The sequence below is a fragment of the Triturus cristatus genome, chromosome 10, assembly GCF_964204655.1.
Source record: "Triturus cristatus chromosome 10, aTriCri1.1, whole genome shotgun sequence".
NCBI classification, from domain to species: domain Eukaryota; kingdom Metazoa; phylum Chordata; class Amphibia; order Caudata; family Salamandridae; genus Triturus; species Triturus cristatus.
In genome coordinates, this window is record NC_140593.1 from 1,233,607,488 (window position 1) to 1,233,634,312 (window position 26,825).

The 26,825-nt window shown below is 46.8% G+C and overlaps 1 protein-coding gene across 2 annotated transcripts in view; it reads left to right on the forward strand.

The window, feature by feature from the left end:
• WNK3 (WNK lysine deficient protein kinase 3) overlaps nt 1-26,825 on the forward strand; it is a 1,041,636-nt gene that overhangs the window by 467,841 nt on the left and 546,970 nt on the right. The window lies entirely within an intron of this gene.

A 26,825-nucleotide genomic window follows, 5' to 3' on the forward strand; every position in this document is an offset into this window, starting at 1 on the left:
GACACCGATGTTGGCTCCTGAGCGGACATCGACTCGAGTTCAACCAGTGTTACTATATGAGATTAATAAAGCGCAACCTGTTGTCGTGCACCCTGACTCTAACCCTTTGCCTCTAATAAGTCACGGCTGTCAGCAGAGTCTCTTTCTGGCTTTGATACTGAAACCGTGCCAAAGCAGGATATACTTCAGGATATTGATGATGCTGGGTAGGACGTTGGCTTTCTGCCTCCGCATTACGAATTATACCTTATACCTTACTTTATAAGACACCAGTGGGCTTGATACCTCCCCTGAGAGAGTGAGTAGCCACATGGACCACCAATAGAAGAAAGTGCCTCATTTGCGATGGTGGCTCAGAGAGTAACCAAAGTACTAGAATTGCAGTTGCACTCCATTAAGACGAAAGCATATGTTTTGATGGAAATCCTGTAGCCTGGGCTGGCAACATCTGAGCCCTTGCTCACATCTAATGATTCTTTCACATATAAATTCACCTGTTAGCTGGAAGGTGGGCGGACATTATAGGCAGGCTATAATTTTCTCACCAAACACTGTACTCTGAAGAGTCTCATCATACTATCCTCGACTAGCAAGGTAAACCCCCAACTAATTTGTGATTAATACTCCAGACTGAGAATCCAAAAGTATTGAAGCTTAATGTTTTCTCTGCCAGCTTGGCACGTGATGCCGACATTTGGATCGAAACACACATGCCCACCCAATATTTAATGGGAGTCCTGTAGGATATTGGGACCTCTGGCTCAGATCATACATGACTGTCGGGATGTGGCAGAGTATGTTATCCACGCCAGTCTGAATACCACAGATTGCTTTGGCAGGGCTGTCAGTACCATTGTTGTCCGTCAAATACCTAGACTAGGCCCACGAGGGCCTCTGGCAAAGTACAGGCTTTGTCAGTAGACATGCCCTTTGATGGGCCTCCACTCTTCAAAGTGAATTCCGCTTTGGAATGCTTTAAGTATAGCACATCGAACGCCGCATCGACGGCAGACAGCGATGCCTCTGTTGGGCGATCCGGCACCAACGGAGAATGACTCCTCGACACCGACCGTCGCCGGGTTGACGGTGGCGGAAGATTCGACGCTGACAACGTACCTCTGCGTTTTGAAGTCTTCGATGACTGATGTTCTCTCAGCGGCAAGCCCGCCTTCTGAAGGGATTGTCGATGTTTTCCTTGCTGATGGAGTCATTGCCGATGAAGAACAGACCATGATCTTGCTCCTGGAAGATGATCTGGGTCTCTTCTGTCTCTCAGGAGACCTGCCTCTCGAGGTTGAATCCTTACCTCTCTCAGAAAGTCCATAGAGGCAAATCCTCTCTCTATCCTTGAGAGTACGCCTTGACAAAGACTGCCAGTGGTGGCAATTCTCAGGAACATGAGAATCCGGTAAGCAAAGGATACAAACCGGATGAGAGTCCCTTTTGGCTTTCTTTTTGCCACAAGAGGGGCAAGAATCAAATAAAGAAGGCATTTTTGAGGTAGAAAAAAATGCCAAACTGCATGAAAATAGTGCAGCACTACTCCAACAGGCAAAATATGTCGAAGTAATAGGTGTTAAGTGAAAAATAATCGAATTTGACAGAAAGTCAAATCTGTGGAGCTGATTAACCAGGGTCCTGACTGAATAAGCCGGAAAGAACAACTGACCTAACTGTCACCCCTGAGGCATGATGGGAAGCTAGGGTCATGGCTGCCTTAAAGGCACGGTGCCAGTTTTTGTGTTTCACTATATTGATTTTCAGCTTTCTATGCCATTTAAGTTACAATGCAGCCTATGGGCTAGCAATGCCTGCTTTTTCTCTTTGCAGGGATATAATTTCTTCTGTTCATTAAAAGCAACTCAAATATCCTTTGGTTTTTCTGCTTTATTTGGATAGGTGCAAAGATAGTTTTTACAGCATTGCGTAGCCTGTTGGGTGTGGAAGGCTGCATTGATTGTTTTAAAAAAAAGAATATATATATATATATATATATATATATATATATATATATATATATATATATATATATATATATAAAATACTTTCCCTTTTGGGAATCACGGGCGCAGACCTCTTGTAGTACCAACAGTTTTTTATTGTTTATTTCCCATTATTGATGTCCAGACGCGTTTCGGCCGTCCAAGCGGCCTTGATCACCACTATATATGTGTATATATATATATGTGTGTGTATGTATGTGTGTGTATATATATATATATATATATATATATATATATATATATATATATGCAACCAGTCCTGCTGTCAAGGTTCAAAAACCGGCGTAGACTCCGTGAGAAATTACGCATGAAGGAATTTTATTTTCGTTACAAGACCAAGACGCGTTTCGACGGCAAGCCGCCTTTGTCAATATCTCAGGTAATACCAATGGCTCCCATTAAGTACTGTTTGTCACAGACAATCGTCATGGCAACGGTATACAACTGACATGGAAAACAACAACTTGTGTAGTTTCAGCCCAGAATAAAAAGACAGACTAATACGATTGACATGTAGGTTCCCTACTGCAAGAAAAGATTATTTTGTTACAATTAAATTCATGATTAACCAAAATCTAAATTCCAACAGTGTAAAGATCCGCAGAAACAGGAATATAAGCCGAATTTGAACATTGATTATTTCAATTTTTTATAAAGCCCCAGTGGGCCTTCCTGAACCTCCCTAAAAAGATCTTTGAATTACTTGGTTAAACAAATAGTGGCCAGTTAGCTACATATTTTTGAAAACATTCAGACTGAAGGGAGAGAAAAGGGGGGCTCAACTGAATTCATATGGATTCACAGAAAACACAAAGTCTGTCATCATGGGCTGGGGATAATCATTGTACAGACACACAGATCAAAGCAAACTAAAAATACAATAAGGTAAATGTGGGATAAACGGAGTAAGGGTACGGTAAGAGACAGGCAGAAATAGATTCACAAATGTACGGATAAAGCCTCATCCGTATTCAATCCAATGGGTATTTTGGTGTTAAACAGAATGATGTACTTGGATTCTAGTCTACGCAGTGTTTGCTGTCTATTGCCTCCTCTTGGGTTCCTAGGAACAGTATCAAGAACACAGTAGGAAAGGTCAGATGATTTTCCATTGTGGCATTGATTAATGTGTCTGGCCACCGGGTAATTGGGGTCATCGTTGTTAATCGCCCGCAAGTGCTGCAGTATACGTACATGAACAGGGTAAATGGTGGACCCTATATAACGTTTGTTACATGTACATTGTAACATGTACACTGCAAAATCACTTTTACATGTAAAACTTCCCCTTATGATAAAGGGAGAGTGTCTAAGTGGAGAACTGATTTCTTTTACATTAATACCATGGCGGCAGGCCTTGCATTTGGTAAATTTTCTAAAGCCATTGTTGGTTTTGAGCCACTCAGAGCCTTTGTTGATACTGGGTGCGTTGTTGACTAAATTCTGTCTCATGGATTTTGCACGTCTAAACGTTAGGGAAGGTGTCGTTGGCATATTTGGACCTAGAACGGGGTCATTGCGCACAATTTGCCAATGTTTATACAGAGTTTTTCTCAAAATGTCATGGTAGGTGTTATATCCAGTTATGAATCTAGGTGTACCAGATATAGACTTTTTGTTTTTATTCTTTAGTTTTTCTGGGTTGGGGAAAAGAAGTTCCTTTCTGGTGACATTCTGAACTTTAGCATTGGCTTTGTTTAAGGTGTCTGCATTGTAACCTCTTTGTTCTAGTCTGTCAAACAGAGTGTTGGTTGCTTCAACAAGACTGCTCTCTGTGCTGCAGTTTCTCTTCATACGAAGACATTCTGCATATGGGATGCTTTGTTTCAAAGAGGTGGGGTGAAAGCTACTGTAATGGAGAATGGAATTTCCTGATGTGGGTTTTCTATAAGTTCTGGTCTCCACTTTAGAATTCTCCACAAATACCTCTAAGTCCAAGAATTGTATAGTTGACTTGTTGATGTTACATGTGAAAGATAAATTGAGAGAGTTCTCATTGAGTGCTTTGGCAAAGTTAAGAGCAGATTCTTCCGTCCCTTGCCAAAGAAAAAACAAATCATCTATGTAACGGACGTATAACACCACATTTTCAGTCATTGTTTGTTCATGGTCAACCATGAGCACCTGCTCCTCCCACCAGCCCATATGCAAATTAGCATAGCTGGGGGCGAAGCAGGTACCCATGGCAGTCCCGCACATCTGCTTGTAAAATAGTTTGTCAAATATGAACACATTGTTATCTAGACACCATTCTGACATCTTGAACAACATGAGAGTATGATTGAATAGTTCTATGGGTCTTTTGCCTAAGTAATGTTTCAGTGCATTGAGTCCATATATATTTTTATTTATTTTTTTCGAGGCATGTGAGCTGTAGGGCTCATGCATAGATCACATCTAGTGTTGGGCCTGAATGTTTGCACTTTATTTTTCTTCGAAGAAGTCTTCCTAGTCATGAGGTAGGTGACTCCTCCTTTCGGTGATAGTGCGCATGGTCATAAACTGCATCTTCAGATTGCTTTTTCTGCCATTGGGTTCGGCTGTTACTCGCTGCGCTCCGGTTAGACGCCGAACCTTCGGTTTCTCTCGGTGTGTAGAACACTCGCCCTCTACGGTATTGTTTCCGATCGCGTTCTCCATTCTTGCGTATCGTGTTTGATCAAAACCCTATTTCGATCGGAGAGCTTGTGGTAGGCCATCAGGCCTAGCCTCTGGTTCGACTCGCAGTTGATGGAATGAACTCCCTTTAAATTCTGTCCTCGGTGCCACGCGAAATACCCGCGTACCGACTCACACGAAGTATGCAACCTACGTTTGTCACCGGAACACAGTGAATAGGACTGTGACACGTGCTGAGCTTTCTGCTCCAAAAAGACACTTCGCGATCGTCGGGCTCGACGACGCGACATGCAGAGCCAACACACAGGCTCCATTCCGGACCTGAATCTGATGATGATGCCGGCAACGCAATCGGAGCCGAGGAGGAACAGGAACAGATCTCCCTTTCGGACTTTGGCTCCGACCAGGAAGAAGAAATTCCGCATGGTCAGGGTACTGTAAGTGTACAGTCCCTACCTCAACCGACTCCCAAGTCAACCGAAAAAGAAGGCTCCGGACCAACCTGCGCCCTCTGGCCCCGAGACCACGCTTCTGATGCCCCGCCTTCTGGCTCGGCCCCGAAGCCTACCAAAAAGTCTTCCGGCTCCAAAAAGCTCCATTCCAAGTCGGGCACCGAGCCAAAGCCTTCGGGATCAAAGACAAAGTCCCGCTCCGACCATCACCACTCTGCACCGAAAACCGCCTCGGATCCAAAAATAACAACCCTAAAACAGTCTACACCAAAACCTTCGGCGCTGAAACAGGTTGATACATCAAAGTCGCCCAAAAAGCATAGTTTCAGTGAGCCGCTCGAAAAACCCGACCCAAAACAGAAAATGTTGGTCATGCACCCAAAAACTGGACACATTACCACTAAGGTGACTCTAAAGAGTGGGACTAATACCGAAGAGGAATGTCATATTCCATTGAAGAAGAGAAATATTGGAACAAACCCTTCCCCTCCTCCTCTTCCTCCTCCTCTTCCATCACCACCTTCGCCTCAGTCTCTACCTGTGCCAACTTCGCCTGAGCACTCACCACCACATACACTTGACAATCAGGGTGATGTGGATGATGATGATGATCAGCCAGGACCTACAGATGAGTGGGATGACTACAACACGGACTCGCCGACAGACAATGATCCTGACCTATATCCTACCAGGCTCTCTCCACCAGACGACAGTGTAGGCTGTATGCAGTTGCTAGGCAGGGCTGCCAATTACCATGGGGTCCAGCTCCATAAAGAATCCCTTGAAGAGGATTTCCTTTTCGAAACATTGACCAGCACACAAAAATCAACTCATATGTTGCCCATGCTCAAGGGAATGACCAGGCATGCAGATGAGATATTTAAGGATCCTATCAGTGCACGTATCCTTACCCCCTAGAGTGGAGAAAAAATACAAACCTGCACCATCTGATCCGGTCTACATAGCAGGACAATTACCCTTAGACTCATTAGTAGTTTTCAATGCACACCAAAGGGCAAACTCCTGGAGACGCTCCACCCCCAGATAAGGAGACAAAGCTCCTTGATGCTTCAGGGAAAATGGTAGCCTCCCAGGCAGCTAACTTCTGGCACATATCTAACACACAAGCATTGCTAGCCTGATATGACCGTGCACATTGGGATGAAATGGAACAACTCATCCAATTTCTACCCCAAGAACACAAATCTAAAGCGCAAGACCTGGTACGTGAGGGGCAATTAATTTCAAACTATCAAATTAGGTGCTCCCTAGATGCTGCTAACTCATCTGCCAGAGCGGTGAACACTAGTGTCCTTTTAAGAAGACACGCCTGGCTACGCAAATATGTGACGTTACAATGCGATGATTTACATCGCGGTACGTTACATCGCAGTTATTACAACGCAAGTCGTTACGACTTGTGCTGGAGGGCGCTGGACTTAGGAATAGTATGATTTACTATTTCAACTCCAGCCTATGTAACAGTAGGGAAGGTGTTGGAATTGTAAATCATACTATTCTTTAGTGTATAGCGCCATCCAGCGCAAGTTGTTGTAACGACTTGCGTTGTAATGACCGCAATGTAAATGTATCGTGGTGTAATGACGGCGTTGTAAAGATCGTTCGCCGGCGATGCATACCAGGTTTCAAACCTAAGGTTCAAGCCTCCATTTTGAACACACCTTTTGATAGCACCTTTTTGGGCCGGTGGTAGATTCTTCAGTATCTTTTTTCATCTTCTCAAGTGAAGTGGCTAAATCTATGGGAGCCTTTCAGTCTACATAAGGCCGTGGTTCCTTTCGGCACTCTTTCTATCGGGCAGGGTCCAGAAATAATTCCTCGGAAACTGCATCCACTGATAAGGGCAATAACCAACCCTCAGGTTCCAAAACTTACTTCAGAGGGGGTTATAGGGGAATGGTTCCCCCCGACCACTTAACACCTGTGGGGAAGGACTGTCACAATTCCTACCAAATTGGCAGTCGATAACAACAGACAAGTGGGCTCTACAAATTATCCATTCTGGTTACTGCCTCGAGTTCATCAACACTCCTCCAAACATTTCCCCAAAGTCGCACAAGCTTTCACGGAATCACCTACACCTCAAACAAAAGGTAGAATCTCTACTACTAAAACAAGCTATAGAGCCCGTACAACCACAACATCAAGGGTCGGGCGTGTATTCCTTTTACTTCCTAATTCCCAAAAAGGATGGCTCTCTCTGACCAATATTGGATCTCAGAGAACTACATTTTTACATACAGTCAGACCATTTCCACATGGTAACACTTCAACAGGTACTACATCTTTTGCAAAAGGGGCAACTTTTTTCTACTCTAGACTTAAAGGATGCCTACTTTCACATTCCAATCCACTCGGCTCACCGCAAATTTCTCAGTTTCCTGGTAGCAGGTCAACATTACCAATTCAAGTTACTCCCATTCAGAGTCACCTCTGCCCCCAGAGTTTTCAAAGTGTCTGGCGGTAGTAGCTGCGTATCTAAGACTACAAAGCATTCATGTCTTCCCATACCTGGACGACTGGCTCATAAAAGCCGCCATGTATCAACAATGTCGCAAGCATACTCCTGTAACCATTCAGTTGCTTCACCAGCTGGGGTTTACAGTCAATGTGCTAAAATCACATCTTCAGCCAGCCAAAATTCAGAACTATCTAGTAGCCACTTTCGATACTCAAAGGGCTCTGGCGTTTCCCAACGCAGCCAGTCAGTGGAACCAGTCACACGGTCTATTAACCGATCTAGTGTTGGTAAGCTGCCATACTCCTCGCTCTCTGCAGTGGTGGAACACCCCAAAATGTGTCGAAAGGACGGCCGTTCATCGACCCGGTTCCACAGACAGTATTAACAGCGGACGCGTCCATAACTGGCTGGGGAGCTCATCTTCAACAACACACAGTGCAAGGTCTGTGGAGCCACCAGCAAAGGATGCTCCACATCAGTCATTTAGAGCTCCTGGCAATCTTACTAGCGCTCAAAGCCTTTCAAGATCACCTGTCTGGCAAAGCTGTCTTTGTTCGAACCGACAACAAGACAGCTATGTATTGCATACAGAAACAGGGGGGACTCACACTCTCCAACTGTCCCACTTAGCCCAAGAAATCTGAGGTGGGCTATTCACCACAACATCTATCTCCTAGTGGAACACTTCCCAGGAGTCAACAACCAGATTGTGGACCTCCTCAGCAGGTATCAGATAGACAAATGGGAACTTCATCCTCAAGTTCTCCAGTATTGGGGTGTCTTTCATAGATTCACATGCTTGAATATTCCCCGTCGTCGGAGTGGGAGTCCCACGGTAAATAATATAGCAATATATACAGCCATATATACATATACATAAGTAATCATATAAAAACAGAGATATAAGTAAGTGATAACATCAAAAATGTCCCTATATGAAATCTCCATAGAGATACATGGAAAGAGAAAAAAGACATTCGCAGTCTATCTCTGTCATTATGTTAGTCCAAACTACGGCCAATCAGGCGCCAGCTCCTCTCTAGAACCTTCTCCTCAGAGCTCCTCACCTCAGATTTTCTACCGCACGTCGTGTGAAAGGGAGTCTCCCTGAGCTCTGCTCAGTTTTTTCTCTTCAGGATGACTTCAAGTAAGAAGTCTTTGTTTAGACCTTGTTCTTTTGTGGAAAGCTACGTTATTCTCAGAAGATCCACACAGTAAGTGTATTTACTGTCTGTACCCTAACCATGAAGTGGGTGAATGTAAATTCTGTAGAATTTTCTACAAAAACTCTGAAAGACAGGGAAGGCCGTCTCTTGTTGTGGCTCCAGAGACTTAAGGATAAAGATGAAGTAATTTTCTGCGGTAGAAAACTTTACTTCTGGCCGTTCCCTCACAGCCTCAAAACGCAGTAGTGTACAGGAGTTACCTGCTCCTTTCCTTAAAAAGAAGAAAATGTCTCTGACTATGACATCTGCCACTTCTTCTTCATTGAATACTGCTGTGTCGCCCACGAGACATAGTTCTCAGGCTAGTGAGGTTTTCAACTTTCCAGTTTAAAAAAAAAAAAAAGAATAAAAACTGGCTTCATCGTCGACTAGGTTTCCGACGCCGTCGACGATGGCTCCGTCGACGATGGCTCCGTCGACGATGGCTCCGTCGACGATGGCTCCGTCGACGATGGCTCCGTCGACGATGGCTCCGTCGACGATGGCTCAGTCGACGATGGCTCCGTCGACGGTGATTCCGTCGACGGTGATTCCGTCGACGGTGATTCCGTCTACGAAGATGTCTTCAATAGCATTCTAGGCCTCAGAGTCCGTCGACTGCAGTCTCATCGGTGGGAAAAAAAAAAAAAAAAGGGTTTAAAAAAGAAGACTTCTGCACAGAGGTCATTAAAAATCCAAATCTCTTCCACATATACAGCAACTACTTCGTCCTTTGCTGCTGTTCCTTTATTACCATTACCACCGAGTACTTGACAAGATATGTCAGGTGAGGTTATATCGGTGGAGGATTCCCGCCTTCCCACTGACTCAGATCAAGATTCAGAAGAAGGTTTAGCTGAATCGGTTGGGACGGCACACAGTCCCTTAGATTTAGTAATAAGATGCCAGGAAGATAATAGTGATGATGAGGAACAATTTTATCAGGAAGAAATTCCTAGGGAAGACAAACTGCGACGCTACCATTGTCACTGATAACTAATCTGCAACTCATGTTGGACGACTATAATCGCCGTTTTTTTTTCCTTTATCACCACAAGTGTCTGTGGTTCCGCTTATTCCAGTGGTGCCAACAACTATATCGGAACCGGTACCGGCTCCAATACTTTCTGTGGTAATACCTACAGTACCGCTGAGACATTCTTCAACTCGGACAGTACCTCCTCATGATACTGAAGAAGAAGAAGAAATTCCTCAGGACAGGGAGGATGGTGAGATTCTCGATGATGGTGGTGATGCTGATGATGATGATGATATAGCGGAGTGGGATAACTATCATGCCCAAACACCATCTCCCTCTCCGGTGCTACCTGGTGACTCCCCACCTGTTGATATGCAAGTTCCACCAGTTAAGGGATAGGACAGCACAAAGGTTCAAATTAACGAAGGATTATTTCCTGTACGATTTCAAAGATCAGCCTGTTAAACAAACACATACAATCCCTATAATCGAATTTATTTGGGAGGAAGGCAAAAAGATTATGAATGCCTAAAATAGTCTTCTGGCACGGGTGCCTAGATTGGAGAAAAAGTACAAATCACCATTAGGAGCACCAGCCTGCCTCACTGGTCAAGTGAAGACAGATTCTGTAGTCACACAGGCAGCGCAACGCCGGGCTAGAAACCCTGCATCTATGATCACTGCACCACCTGATCGTGGTGGATGTCGTTTGGATGCCATAGGGTGAAAATTCTCTTCGATGGCTTCCACCATGGTGAGAGCGGCTAATGCTTTAGCCATCCTGGGTCGTTAGGACTGTCAAGTATGGGCGGATATGTCAACACTAGTTGAGCAACTGCCGGAACCGTCAAAGACCATGGCATATGACGAAGAGGCTTTACTCGGAGATCATGTGGATGAAGCTCTCCAATCGATAAAGAAAGATACAGACACTGCTCGCTCTCTGGGCACATTGCAATTTCGAAAACAGCCCTTTCGGGGTGCACGCGGACGCGGCGCCTCCTCTAATTTTCGAAGAGGAAACAATCAATATCGACCTTATAACCAGGGTTCAAACCGATATTCCTCTAACCAACAGCAAACTTCTCGACAGCAGTCTTCCAAGACTTACAGAGGAAAATCCTCTTACAAGGTTTCCACTCCTAAGAGACATGACTTGTATCAGTCCCAGAAAATTGGAGGTCGAATCTATCGGTGCTATTTTCAATGGTCCTCCATACAAGGAACCGTTGGGTTTTGGAAATTATAGAAAGAGGTCACACTTTGGAGTTCATCGAACTTCTATAACACAAGGGAGCCATAGGATTAGTACCAAGATCTCAAAAGAGGGAAAGGATTTATTCCCGATTCTTCCTTATCACCAAAAGGAAGGGGGAATGGAAGCCCATTCTAGATCTGAGGGCTCTCAGCAGGTATCTAAAGAAACAATTTTTTCATAGGCGAACGCTTGTAGAGATCTTGCGATTATTTTCACAAGATTTCATGGAAACAATCGACCTCCAAGATGCATATTTGCATATCTCCATACTACGACAACATCGGAAATTTCTTCGTTTTCGAGTGGGTCGAGAGGATTTTCCAGTTCAAAGTATTACCATTCGGACTACGCTCGGCCCCTCGAGTGTTTACAAGGGTGCTAGCCCCTGTGGTAGCGTCCTAAGTTTCCAGGGTGTTCAGATCTTTCTATATCTGGACGACTATCTCCTAAAATCACAATCGGAAGTTCAACTTCTACAACACACACATCTTTGCCAGGAGGTGTTTTCGCGCCTTAGGGCTCTCCATAAATACCACAAAATCCCATCTACAGCCTTCTCATCGCACGGATTTTCTGGGAGCAACTTTAGACACAGTGTCAGCAAGGGCACTTCTCTCCCAAGACCGTCTTCAAAAAATTCTCCGACTGGTAACCCTTATCAGATCAAAAAGATCAGTTTCTGTAAGAATATTGAAGTCATTTCTGAAAATGGCGTCATCATGCATTGCATTGATCCCTCATTACAGATTACAGACACGCCCCATCCAAGGAGAACTGGATGTCCAATAACGCCAGGTTACAGGTTCTTTAAACAATGTTGTAAACGTCACAGATCGGATGAGGTTGGCGCTAAAGTGGTGGACACAACCGTTAAATCTAACGGAAGGCATTTCTTTTCTGACAATGGTACCAGACATGACAATAACAGACGCCTCTCTGGAAGGATGGGGTGCTCATTTGGGGGACTTATCAATAAAAGGAAAATGGTCAATATTTCAAAAAAACCTGGCACGTCAACAGGTTGGAACTCATGGCTATATATTTCTGGCTCTCAAAGCTTTTCATCCTTTAATCCAAGGAGAATCAGTTCTGATACAGACAGACAATACAACCTGCATGCACTATATAAACAAGCAGGGCGGAACAAAATCTCTGAAACTGTCTCGACTAGCTCAGTCGATTTGGGATTGGTCTGTCAACCATCGCATCACGATTGCAACAGTTCATCGACCGGGGGTATCCAATATCCTGGCGGATTCCCTGAGCAGGTCCTCCTCATCGACCCACGAATGGGAGTTGCATCAACCAACTCTAGAGAGGATATTTCAACGATGGGGTCGCCCACAGCTGGATCTCTTTGCCACACTAGAGAACCGGAAATGCCGAGATTACGCAAGCTGGCATCCCCACAAAGGATCTCTGGGCAATGCATTTTTGATGAACTGGTACAATCTGTTTGACTACGTTTGTTCTTCCCCCAATCCATACTTCCAAGCTTGAGGAGTCCCTTCCATAGATCAGTTTGCAGCACCCCAAAACGCCAAAGCTTCACCTCCAGGTATCCACACCTGTTATCCAAGGGCAATGTCCATGGATGAACTGGTCAGGGATATTTGCTTACGCTTTTCTGCCTCTCCCACTCGTTCCATTAGTGGTTCGGAAACTCAGGCAAACATCTCTCATGCTAATCCTGGTAGCTCCAACATGGGCTCGTCAACCCTGGTTCACAACCCTGTTGGAGCTCTCCCTGGTACCGCATCAAAAATTACATTTAACTCCCTCACACAGAGCCATGGAGAAATCAAACACCCAGATCCCAACAATTGAACCTCGCGATCTGGCTCCTGAAGTCATAGTTTGGTTATCTGAACCTTCCACCAGAATGTATAAACATTATTAAGGAGGCCAGAAAGCCTACCACAAGAGCCTGCTACGCATTCAAATGGAAGCGATTTTGTTATCTATTGCAGTAACAATAACATCAACCCTCTTGATGCTTCATATGTTTTTCTTCTATTGAATACGTACAATCTTTTGCTATGTCATGCAATAGCCTAGTGGACCAGGGAACAGGGGGAAGGGGGATGGTTATACGTTTTGTGTTAGTAGAGTATAGCATAGATCATTAGGTAAACACGAGTTTGTTACTATTAGAAATTTTCTATGTATTAAAGAACTGACTATTTTTGTGTTGCTGCTCCACGGAGCAATTGTCACTGTGCCGACTAGAGCTCCTGTAGAAGTATATTTACGCCATCATACATTTTGGACTGAAAAATTGTAGTCATGACTATTACCTGGTAACGCCTCTTTGTCAAGTGGAGCGAATTTATACCATATGTACTACGATGATTTACAAAAAACTCAATACATTTTAAAACTAAATTTTTTAAAACCCTCTTGATGCTTCCATATAAAACATTATCTGCTACCTGTTATATTTGCAGCAGACATCTTTGGCCTATACAGACTGCATCTAGCTGCAATTGCAGCCTATCTTCAAAATAAGCAACATTTGTCGCTCTTTAGAGTGCCTGTAATCAAAGCATTTATGGAAAGACTGAAAAAAGTGATACCACTTGCCCCAGTCTGGAATCTTAATATATTTATTTTTTTATTTATTTATGCATTTTTATAAAGCGCGGACTTTACCCTAAGGTGTCAGAGTGCTGTACAATAGAACCAGTTACGTTACATGAGAGAAATGTTAGAAAATAGAACGTACAAAAATAGCAGGACACAGAATCAAACACAGCGGCAAGAGGAACACAATATCAACCACAGCAAGCAAGGAATGTACAAAAAATAAATAAATATAACAAATTTACAGTGACTAACGTCCTGGCTGGGTCTGAGAATGAAGGAATTAGTTCTGAAAGTGTCTTTGGAATAGAAGAGATTTGAGGTCCGCTTTGAAGATCCGGATGGAGGTGGTGGCATGGAGCAAAGGAGGAAGCGAGTTCAAGATTCTCACCGCATTACCTGAGAACGATTGAGCCATAAATTTTTCCCTTTTGAAGGAGGGGGGCTCAAGCAGGAACTTTTCCGCATTCCGAGAAGGTCTCAAGCCTCCGGACAATTTCAGTTTATTCGCCAGATAGCGAGGGTTAATGGGCCCACCGTTTGAACCCATGCACAAATGTGAACTATAGTTTTTCACTTGGAAAACCTCTTTCCTTATTGCAGTCACTTCATTGAGGAGAGTGGGTGAACTTCAGGCACTAACCATAGAAGAACCTTTTTTCCAGCTACACAAAGATAAAGTGGTTCTTAGTAGCAACCCCGTTTCTACCGAAGGTAGTATCTGCATTTCACATCAATCAGTTGGTAGAATTACCTGTTTTCTTCCCTCAACCTGACTGTTGCAGAACAAGCTCTACACACCTTAGATGTTAGAAGAGCGCTGCTGTATTACACTGAAAGAACAAAATCTTTTCGTAAGACCAAACAACTTCTTGTCGCTTTTGCACCACCTCACAAGGGCAATCCTATATCCAAATCAGGTATTGCTAGGTGGATCGTTAAATGTATTCAGATTTGCTATGCAAAAGCCAAAAGGACTCCAACTGTACCTCCTAGAGCACATTCCACTCGTAAGATAGGAGCTACTATTGCTTTCTTAGGGAACATCTCTATTACTGACACCTGCAAATCTGCAACATGGTCCACACCACACACATTCACCAAGCACTATTGTGTAGATGTGTTTGCAAGACAACAAGCTAATGTGGGCAGTGTAACGAATCTTGAGGGGGGCCCCCCTGCAAGATAAGTGGAGGGGGGGCCCCTCCAGACTCAATCAGGAGCTCTCCAGCCAGAGTATTATGCTGAGCGGGCTCTTAGAGCTTGCCTCCCCCCCCCCCAACACCACAGGTGCTACGGGGGTCTACGTTACGCCACTGGCCTGGTGCTCCTGTTGCCTTCTCCTTTATGGTCACTGCTGCTTGGTCTCTGCCCTTGGAGCTAGACATGGCCTCATTTCAGTGGCACCTGGTTACCTCGTCTCTTCTTGTGACACCATACTTCCTGCAGGAACCCAGGTATTTCTAAATGCTTCGGCAGACACAGTGCAGTCCCTTCACTTGCTGTTTTCTTACACTCTAAGCTATGGTTGACCTGGACGGCGAGGCTAGCCCTAAAATGTTGCTGTGAAGTGAAAGAAGATTACATTTCCGCAAAGTGGAGCACTCATCCCTGAATGCGGAAAGGAGGGCCTTTATAAGTTTCTGTTCTTTGCTATGGGCTTATTGCCTCATTTGAACTAAGCTCATCTGCTTGCCAGTTCCTAGAGCCATGACCTTTCCATGTCCTGCTCTCTGGCCATCTCTCCTCACTTCTGATGATACTTTGCTTTGGTGCAAAGTTTGGTTCACCTCACTCTTCCCTTTGGGCCCCTGTGTACTCCTTTGTTCTTAGAGCAAGAAGACTTCAAGGATTGTTTTGTGAACTTCTTTTTCCAGTGCCTTCCACCAGGGAATGGCTCCGGCTCCCAGGTGCTCACTTCACGAGCCAGGTCTTTGCTTTTATGAGTGTGAGAGATGTTTGCTCCGCTGTTAATTAGGTTTTTATGCACCTTATCGAGTCTTCAAAAAAACATTTTTACTATACAAAAAACAACACAACTACTGAGTCATTGGTTGTTATTTTTCAGCAGTCTGTTTTGTGTAAACTGTGTTAAACCCAGGACTCATATTGACATAAAGGACAAAAAAAGAGTAGATCCAAGAACTTTAACCCTGTATAAGATGTCTAGGAAGCCGGGCGTTTGGTGGGGCAAATTCTCCAGCCACAATTCAAAATTAGCCCATAGTCAGACAAACAGTGTTTCTCTAAGATAACTTTGTCTACCCCTTAATAGTGCAGATTTGAGTTGGAAGGCTACTTTGGAAAATGTTTGTCGACTAGTAGTATCAGCAAATCAGCAGAATCAAGAAACCTCTCAGTAAATGATCCCAAAACTATTTAGTAACATCAGAAAGTATGTTATGATTAAAGTAGGAACAAAACAACAAACACTGGATCCGTCACTGCAAAGATATAGCAGTGCAAAGTACCGTTCCCATTCTACGTGGAGAGTCCAATAATTCCTGCGCAGTGCTCACAAGTGGCCCTGGAGGCTTCTTCCCACTCCATTAGCACAGCATAACTCCCAGCTCCAGTCAACCTCTTGTCTTCAGGCAGGGTGGAGGGGCTGGATGAGAGTCAGTCACCTTGTGCAGCCAGGCACCTTTCAGGCCCCAACATTCACAGAGTTCCTGGGATGGTGTCTCTGGCTTGACCAATAGCAAATTAGCAGAATAAGACTGATTCCTGCTCGGCTGACAACACCTAGACCACCAAGATTCAGGCCTGGGTTGTGCCAAAGACAACATCCTTTCAGCCACTCAAACTATATGGCGTGGCTTGCTGTCCATGTAGGTAAGCGCTGTAGAGCCATATATAGGGGTAGTAAGCACAATATAAATCCTTCAATACAATACAACAGAAACATTTGGGTCTACTCCTTGCAAGTTGACTTTTAACTGCAAGAACATGGTGCCAGAAAGAAACAGATATGAGGCGCACCACGGTGCATTGTAAGGCCGAGTGTTGTCACGTCTGGAGACACACAGCGCCGTCTGGCTGCAACGGAAAGCTCCTGCTTTGTAAAGAGGAGGTGGATCCAGTCTGGTACCTACAGATAATCAAAACGCAAGGAATCTACAGGAAGAAGCGTCCATCAGAGATGTGCCATTGCCATGGAACATGTGCTCATCATTATCAGTGCTCTAATTTACATCCAATACCAGGACTGGGATTAGCAGGAGATGACCTTGGAACAGAGGCAAGTGTTTTACGTGCAGTGCAGTCTTCACATTGTGCAAGGTTTTACAAAGTTATTCTCCCCCAGAATAAATTGACAATAAACATATGTGAAATAATCAAACCATTTAATATGCTCAAGAGTTACTTTACTAATTGCAAAGTCATTTTTTTTTTCAAATTTGTATTTACATTATTCTCTCTATTTTTCAAATGTCAACAGTATTGGCATCCGCTGTAGGCGTGAACTCTAGAGTGTTCTGTGTCATACGGTCAGCCATTAGCAAGAAGAGTATATCCTGACCGCCAGGCCCTGATCAATGGTAAACACGACCCACCTGTTCTTTGCCTCCATAAATGTAACTTTTCTTTCTACCTTGGTGCAGATGTGCAGTACAACACCTAAGCCATGGGGAGTACCACTGATTAAGCACATCAATCATTTTTTCATTGCCTTCCATAAAAGGTCTTTAGTTTTTCCTCATCATGTACAACAATAAAAAAAACTAACCAACAGTGCCCTTTTTAGGTAAGCGCACATAGCTCCCTGACGTGAAAGACCGGTATTGGAATTCCACTCTTTGTGGCTATACAACAGGACATTCAAGATAAGGGCAACTGTTGGCCATAGTTTTGTAGCAGAATTGGCTATTAGCAAATGCACCGGCACCACCCTGAGACTGGAGAGCAGAGAGCAGAGCTACAGGCTCAGTGTCTGTCAGGCTGGAAAGTTTTAAAACTACGAATACCTCAGTGAGCCATGCAGCAGCCTCAAATCCGCGATGACACTGTCAGTCTATAATGTGACCTCTCGTTTCCAACAAGGTTCTGTCGCAGGGCAGTGGCATGATGACCCACTGTTACCAATTGGGCACAGGCAGCGTGCAAGTACTGGCTGCTGCTCAAACTAAAGTAACACATTTGATAACACTGCCACGTGCTCCCACCGCGGCCCCGCCCACCTCAAGAGTAACTGAACTTCCAGCACCATTTAATTTATGAGGCGAGGCGGTAAGCATAGCTTTAAAACTACAACCGGACTCTGCTCTCACGGAATGTACTGTGTGCTGAGGGGACCCCCTGTAGCTCGGGCCCTCCTCCCCCCCGCAATGCGGGAGCTGCGGGGGCCTGTGTTACGCCCATGAATAAGCAGTTCTTAAAATGCTATTTCAGACAACTTCATCAGTTACAGGATAGCCACCACTTAGGGGAGACTGCTGTAAAGTCTATGCATAAGCATGTGATCTGCAGCTCGCATGCCTCAAACGGAAAATGCTACTTACCCAGTATGCATCTTTTCTTGGCATGTAGAGTTGTAGAATCTCATGCGCCCACCCACCTCCCCGGGTACCTGTAACTGCTATAGTTCTCTTGTTACTATTAATAAGTACACATTGCCATCTCTATTCTTTCCTACTACTCCATTCGCTCACCCTCTGCGGGAAAACAGTCTGAAGATGGAGTCGATGACCATGCGCACTATCGCCGAAAGGAGTCACCTACCTCATGACTAGGAAGACTGCTTTGAAGAAAAATAAAGTGCAAGCATCCAGGCCCAAAACTAGATGGAGATCTATGCATAAGCATAGATCTCCATCTAGTCTACATGCTCTACATGCCAAGAACAGATGCATACTGGATAAGTAGCATTTTCCATATATGTTTTCATATATAATTTTTGTATATTTTCCGGGGTCCCCGCACATGGGTGGGAATATTCAAGTGCTTATTACTTTGATGAGGATACCCCTGTAAGAGAACTAGGATTACAGGTAAGTAACTTATCCTTACTCTTCAGTTTTTGATTCAGTCTTAAGCCTATCTTGGACCTCTGACACCTGAATTTTTTATTGAGGAAGGACAAATTCCAGATGCTCACATTGGCTCTGATCCTATCTGCTCTGGGAAGCGGGTGTTTTTGGACTTGCAGGACATGTACCAATCTTGTAGCCCCACAGACATTACCTACGTGCTAAGGTGGGCCAGGATCATTTTCAGTTTGCTGTGCTAACCTTCGGCCTCACCATTGCCCCTCAGATGTAAACAAAAGTGATGGCTGTGGTTGCTGCAACAAGTCCAGAGCATTTGGTTTATGATCCCGATGATTCAAGCTTTATTCCTTATGGGTGGGTCTAAGGCTTCTCAGTCTCTTAGCTTGCTCTTTATCATCCACTCCAGGTGGCACAGGCGAGTCCTGCAGTGGAACCTGAAAATCTAGTGGGCCCAGCCTCATGGGTGTGTTTCTGACACGATCCGGGTCTCAGAGGAAACAGCTCGAGATCTATAATGGTGCCCTATCAATCACTCTTTGCTCTTCCTGACCCAGAGCTAATAGTGTGGAGAAACTTATCGCTACTGGTTGACGGCGGGGTCGGTTAGCTTGGTGGTACCTAGAGAAGGTCAGAGGGCTCTGTTTTCGAATTGAGGCAGGCCCCACATCTAACTGATAGAGCTAGAGGCTATTAGTCTAGCCCTGAAGACCTTCTTGCTGTCCAAGGGGAGGCTGGTACCGGTTCTCACGAACAACAGCAGCATCACGTGGCCCTGCATTAAGCAGGATGGAGTGTGCTCCTGTTTCTGTCCCAGCAGGATTTGCACCTCTAGAGGTGGAGAGAACTCCAAAGCATTCTTCTGGTTAACAACCATCTGGCAGCATCCTTCAATACTAGAGTGGACGAGCTGAGCAAACGTCATCTGGCTGATCACAAGTGGCTTCTACATCCTGAGGTGGCACTGGGCATCTTCCGCCTTGAAAGAACCCTGGCTGGATCTTCTTACCAACGTTAAACGCACAGTGTCAAGGATTCTTCAAGTTAGAGGTTCGAGAAGAACATCTTACCAGATACATTTGGTCTGGAATGGAACATGGGACTCCCATACACCTTCACGTCACTACCTCTCCTGTGCTGTGCACTGAAGAAGATCAAGAACAACCAGGCTGAAGTGATCCTGGTGACACCGCATTGGCCGGTACAGTGGTACTAAGAGTACTTCAGCATGAGCCTCTGTTGTATAGTCAAGGTACCACTTTGTGGGTTCCTCTTGTCCAGCAGCAGGGCAGAGTCCTTCTTCTGAATCTGCGCAGTGTATTCCTTCATGCATGGACGTCCGCTACTGGCTTTCGATCTGCCTTCTAAGGAAGTAGATCTCATCCTCTCTGGCAGACACCACTCCATGAAATTCATCTACAATGGATGTTGGGACAAGGTGATAACCTTGTGTGGTGCCCGGGTCCAAAGCGAAGCTGCCTGACACCCTTTTTGTCTTTTTTGTTTGTAGTGCAGCAATCCTTCACTTACAGCGAATACTGTGAAAGGCTATTTGTCAGCTATTTTGGCCTTTCTGCATTTGTCAGACCAACCCTCTTTGCCCACATCACCTCACAGACCATTGGTGATGCACAGTGTGACCATAATTTGGTTTTCACATTCCTCATATATGTGCCTTTCTTGTCTATGCATAGCTACTCGCTGTGTCCTGATCTTGAAATCTGTTTTCCTTACTGAGATTGCATCTGCTTGTTGTGTGAATGCACTTAATGCACTGTCTGTTAAACCTCCCTACACCACGTAGTTTCAACACACATTTGTGCTTATGGCTTAGACATCCTTCTTACAAAAAGTCATGACTCCCACATTGGGCAGTCTGTCACTTTTCCAGTGTTCTTTGCTCACTCTCACCCCTCGAAAGAGGAGGAGAGGCTCCACAGTTGGAGTCAAAAGGACTTTAAGCTTTTACCCATATCATGCCAGGGACCACTGAGTTGACAAATAACTTTTTTGGGGGTTCTCTGAAGCAAAGAAGGGGACAGCTGTGCAGAAGAGGATCTTGTGGTGTACAGTCCTTTACATTAAGGTTTGCTACGCGTTGGCCAAGAAGCAGCTGTCTGATGGCTCATTCCACCAGGGTGAAAAACACTACCACTACGTTGGCGTGGAGTGTCTGTCCTTGATATCTGCAAGGCAGCAACATGAGCGGTGGTGCATATGTTCACAAAGCACTCCTGCCTTGATAGCTAGGTTTGGCCAGAACGAGGCTTCGGCTGCTCGATTTGACAATTCTTTTAGGTCTTAGCGCATGTCACAGGCCTTCCACCTTTAGGAGGTACTGCTTTTATTCTAAGTTGAGAAATCTGCGGTTAGAAGTATCCATCGGAAGAACAAGTTATTTGTCTTAGTTAATGTTAAGAGAGACTTCTAGCCACAGATTTGTGCGGTGCCTTTTTAGGCACTACCCAAGTACGCTGACTTCAGTTTTTTTTCTTTACGCGCCAGTCAGTGCATATCTGTAGAAGAGCTACCCAGTCACTTTTTGACTAACCTTTTTTAACCTTTTGTTGAAGTCTTTTTGAGGCCAAGACCAAGACCTGCATCGATTGTTGCGCCATGCACAACAAAATTGCCGCTTGATGTGCGACACCGCAACGGTCTCAATTCGGGTTGAGAGGAAGGCCCCGGGATCGGTCGTGGAGCCATCAATCATCATCAAAGTCATCTTGGCGTTCGGATAAGTCCCACAAAAAGAACAAGATGTCAAAGAGGTTTTCGACTTTGTCCTGTCTGTTGAAGTCATCCGACAAAAAGAGGGAATGTCGGCATTCAAGCTTTGGCTCCGCTGTTGAGTCTGCTCCTTAGCTGTCTCCTCGCCTCACTGAGTTTCCCGGAGCCAGAGTGACCCCCGCCCAACTCCATGAATTTTATGAGGCTATGCACCACAGATTTCGGTGGCCTGTTCCAGATGGGGTGCCTGTGGTGTTGGGAGGGGCCCCAACTTGTTTCCCACTGGCAGGTTCTCCCCCAATGCAAGTCGGGACCCTTGGATCAATGGCCAGATACAGACCGATGCCAGTCAAGCCACCTTTACCGTTCCCGGCGCTTTTCCCTCTGCCGGCGGCACTGCCCCATTTTTATCCCTGACACAGAGCTGATGGGCATCATCCGATGCCGACTTGAGCCATCCCTTCCTGGCTGGAGCCTGAGGCCTATTCTTATGAGCTAGGACTTGGAGAAGATTGGAAGGGGCCAATAGATCCTTATGAAATCGAGCCTTTAGACCCCACTCTGGACATCTGGCGTGAGGATTTGGAGGATGCCAGCGGACTGGACACCTCTCCAGATAAAGCCTTTGCTCTTTCCTACTACCGTGGCTATGGAGGAAGGACCCTCATTTGCAGTGGTGGTGATGAGGGCAACTGAGGTCCTGGCCCTTCAGCAGCCCACTGCGACTGTCAAGACCAATGTCTTAATGGAGGTGCTTCAACCGGGGAATCTCCCCATCTGAACTGCTTCTCCCATTCAACGAAACCGTCACCGGCGTTTTACTTGGGGCTTGGTCCAAGCCCTGCACCTCGGCTACTGTGAATAGGACAATAGCCCACCCCATTGTCCCACCCTAGGGGATCCCAACTTCCTCACCCAACACTCCACCCTTGAGAGATTGGTGGTCCAAGCCTCCACTTCCAAACTAAATCCAGGTGCATTCCCTACATATCCACTGGACATGGAATCCAAGAGGCTGGACACCTTAGGAAAGAAGATGTTTTCTTCCACCAGCCTGGCACTGCAGTCGGTGAACACTGTGTGCCTTTTGGACGAATACTCCCATTCACTCTGGGATTCGGTTGTGCAGGTGCCTGCCCATGAGCTTGGGGGAGGCCCGAGCCATACTCTCCCAAGCTATTGCTGATGGGAGGGACGCAGCTAAGTTCTACATACGCTGTGAACTGGATACGGTGACTTACTAAGAAGAGTGGTTTCATCGTCGGTGACCCTTATGTGTCATTCCTGGTTGAGAACCACTGACTTTTCAGGAGATGTGCAGGCCTCGCTCATGGACTTTTCATTTGATGGCTCCTGTCTCTTTGGGCACAAAGCGGACTCCGCGCTAGAGCGCTTCAAGGACAGCAGCGTTACTGCCAGGTCTTTGGGCCTTTCCATAGCCTCTTGTCAATCCCAGTCCGCCTTTCGTGGCCACGGAAAGGGCTTCCAGCTACATCTCTATCCACCCAGCCCCACGGCGTGCAAGCTTTCCAGCTCATTCCATGGTCGAGGACGGGATACACACAGGACCTTGGATCAGGGAGCCAGATGTCTGGCTAGACCACCACTCCCCTGGCAGCCACAGCTCCCAAGCCCTTCAGAACATCATAGGTACCCAGGAGGAGGCAGGATGCGCCATCTCCGGCACCACTGGAGGTTGATAACATCTGACCACTGGGTTCTACAGATTATCCATAGGGGATACTCCCTCCTCTTCGTGACTACACCTCCACCCATGCAACCCAAGCTGATAAAGATCCACATCTTCCTACTCCACCATCAACTAGTGGCTTTCTTTTTTTTTTTTTATAAATCTGTTTTTATTTTACAAAAAAAATGAAACAAAATGGTCACTTCACTTTCATCACTTTCTGTAGATCTATGGTTACAAGTGTCTACAAGTTAGGGCCAGTATAATTTATTTAGTACATCAAAGCAGTGTCCGGTTAGTCCGTGGTTTCCGTGCTGGGCCGGCGGGCCTGCGGCGGCTCACAGATGTAACCTCTGAATGCATTCCAGTTTGCCCACACTTCCCCCCCCATTTTCGAGGGCACCCCCGCACTGTATACACAGTCTTCTCTTGCAGCATACACCAGTCCATGTCTTTTTGCCACTCGGCTAGTTTAGGAGGAGCCGATGCCCCCCACAGGCGTGCGATATTTCTCTTTGCCACCATTTGCCCAAGTGCAACCCACAGTTTCCCCCTTGCAGGTAAATCCGTGGGGTCCCAAATGTTCAGAAGGCAGCGCTTGGCCTCTGGGCGTATTTCCATCTCCCACACCTCCTGCATACAAGACACCACTCGCCTCCAGTATCTCTGCACACCTGGACATTCCCACAGGATATGAAAGAAAGAACCAATCGCCCCGCCGGCAGAGCCCCTCCCCCCCCCCCCCCCGTCCCATCGCCTGCAGTCTCGTGCAGGATATATACACTCTATGTAATATTTTGAGTTGTATGAGTCGAAGTCTCGCCGATATCGCCGCCTCCCTCGGGGATGCGAGCGCCTCCATCCACTCCTTATTATCTATTTCTAGACCATCCGCTATCCATTTCTCCCTGAGGGACTCGAGGGGATCCGGAGGATTATTTATCAATTTCTTATATGTAAGTGAAATGGCGTGTTCCGGCATGTAACCGGCGCGCAGTCTATCCTCGAGTGGGGATGCCTGTGGGGGCTTGGTCCCTGGTGGTATGTTAGCCTGAAGGGAGTGTCTAATCTGCAAATATCTGAAATATTCGGTGTTCGCCAACTCGTACGTGTCTTGCAGGTATGCAAAGGATCTAACCCCCTCGGGCCCCCACAGGTCCTTGACCTGCGAGATACCAATAAGGTCCCATCCCCGGAAACCCTTTGTACATCCCAGGCTGCCCAGTCTTTCAGAGGCCCAGAGTGGAGTTGCCATTGTCAGGGTAGTAGCCCAGCCGAGCCTGCGGTGTGCCGCGTGCCATATCTGCAACGAATGTTTCGTCGGCCCCGTAAGCCTATATTTACCGGGTTTGGAATAGAGTGCTACCTCATAATTCCGACCGGGGAGCAACCATCGGTCCATCCCGTAAGCAGGGTCGTTGCCGTCCCTATATGTTCCTTGGTTTATCGCCGACAAGTGGGCTGCCCAATAGTACTTGCGGATGTCCGGTAGGGCTATTCCCCCGTCGTACCATCCGAGTGTGAGCTTTTGCAGTGCAATCCTAGGTGTGCCCGCCCAGAGGAGGGATCGCTGCGCCGCCTCTACCGCTATGAAATACGAGTTCGGCACAAGCTCTGGATAGTTGTGGAGGGCATAAATAAACCTTGGGAGCGCAAACATTTTGAAGAGGGCCGCGCGGCCCAGTAGGGATAATGGGAGTTTCTGCCATGTATTGGCGTCCCTTTGAAGCCGTCGCAGGGGTGGTAGTAAGTTCCTCTCGTATGTGAGCGTTTTGTCAAGTGAAATAAAAACTCCTAGGTAACGGAACCCGCCCTTCGCAATGGCAAGCGGGCAGTCCACGGGGAGCCGGGGAGGGCCGCCATAAAGGACATAGATTTGGGACTTACCCCAATTGACGCGGAACCCCAAATTTTTCCCGAAACTCTTAACTATGTCCATGGCTACCATGATGGACTTCCGCGGCTGGGTTAAATAGAGGAGGATATCATCAGAATATAGTGAGACCTTGTCCTCCCAGCCGTCTGCCCACCGCATCCCCACGAGGGAGATGTCCTGCCTGATCCATGCCGCGAGGGGCTCAATGGCGAGCGCAAACAGGAGGGGCGAAAGCGGGCAGCCCTGCCTGGTCCCTCTCTCTAGTTCGAAGACCTCCGAAACCTTGTTGTTAATCACAACCTGCGCCAAGGGTTCAGAATAAAGAAGACGCACCCACTCTATAAAGAGGGGGCCAAAGCCCAGTTTACGGAGCATCGCAATCATGTAGGGCCACTCGAGGGTGTCGAACGCCATGGTGGCGTCAAGTGACACCACCACCGCGTCCTCTCGTATGGTGTGGCACCTCCCCAGTACCCCATGCAGGCGGCGGATGTTAAGAGCCGTATTGCGGTGGGGCATAAAGCCGGACTGATCCGGGTGGATTAGTGCGGGGAGAACAGCGTGCAGCCTATTGGCAAGAGTTTTCGCCAGTATTTTCGGTTCCGCATTTAGTAGCGAGATCGGTCTGTACGAGGAGCATAGCTCCCCCGGCTTTCCCTGTTTCGGGATAGCCACTATAGTTGCTATACGTTGGTCTCGCGGCAGCACTCCCTTGGCCTTGCTTTCCTCAAACATGCGTTGGAGGTGCACCCCAAGGGCGTCCGGTTTTAGCTTGTAAATCTCAATCGGGAGACCGTTGGGTCCGAGGGCTTTGCCCGGGCGAAGGTCGGTTATTGCACGCTCTAGTTCGGCTGCGGCGAGCGGAGCCTCAAGTGTCTCCCTGTCAACCTCCGACAGGCAGGGCATTTGGATATCCCGCAGAAGGGCCACAGAGTCCTCCTCGGAGCGATCCGTCCCGCTACTGTATACCTGTCGGAAATGCCTCGCAAACTCCGCGGTGATCTCGCAGGGCTCCGTAACCAGGGTCCCCGCCTCCGTTGCAATTTCTGGCACCACTTTGGAGGCCCTTTGTTTTTTTTCCAGCCAGGCTATAAGCTTACCCTCCTTGTCTCCTTGATCGTATATCCTACCCGCCTTGTGGGTGGCCACCACTTGGGCCGTCTGCGTGACCAGCTCCCTGTATTCCGCCGTTTTGAGTTGCAACCGATGGTGCACATCATGGTCACTGTCCGAGCGCGCCGCCTCCTCCAGCGCCAGTAGGTCAGTCTCCACAGAGGTCAGCTGTGCCACCCTCTCCTTACAGCTGCCTGAGATGGCTGACAAGGCCTCTCCCCTAAGCACTGTTTTAAAGGCCTCTCATAGAGTAACTGAGGAGCCTACCGATCCGTCATTTTGTGCGAAGTAGCGCGTTATGGAACGGGTCAGTTTTTCCCTGATATCCGCATTTTTAAGGTACCAGGCATTAATTGGCAGCAGGCAACCCTCCCGTCCCCGACCCAGCGTGATGTGTACATAGACTGGCGAGTGGTCGGAGATCCGGCGCGCCAGGTGCAGGGCCTCCCGTATCACCATGTCATGCTGCAATGGAGTCAATATATAATCCAGGCGGGAGATGGAGTGATGCGGCCCGGAATGGAACATAAACTGCCTGCCCGTGGGATGCAGTAGCCGCCACAAATCCGTCAGCCCAAAGGCCTCGAAAGTTTATCAACCACCTCTGCCCCGTGGGCGTTTCCCTAGGGGCATGACGGTCCTGAGTTCCCGAGACCACCGCATTAAAGTCTCCGCCAATGATCAGTCGACCCTCCGGTAGGGTAAGCAGGAGCCTGCCCAGGTCCGTGTCGGATTGTGTTTGCAGACCTGGGGGGAAATATGCAGATACCAGGTTTAATCTACGGCCCTCCCACCTCCTTGTCAGTACTGCGAAGCGACCCAGCGGGTCCGTCTCTGTGCGGTCAAT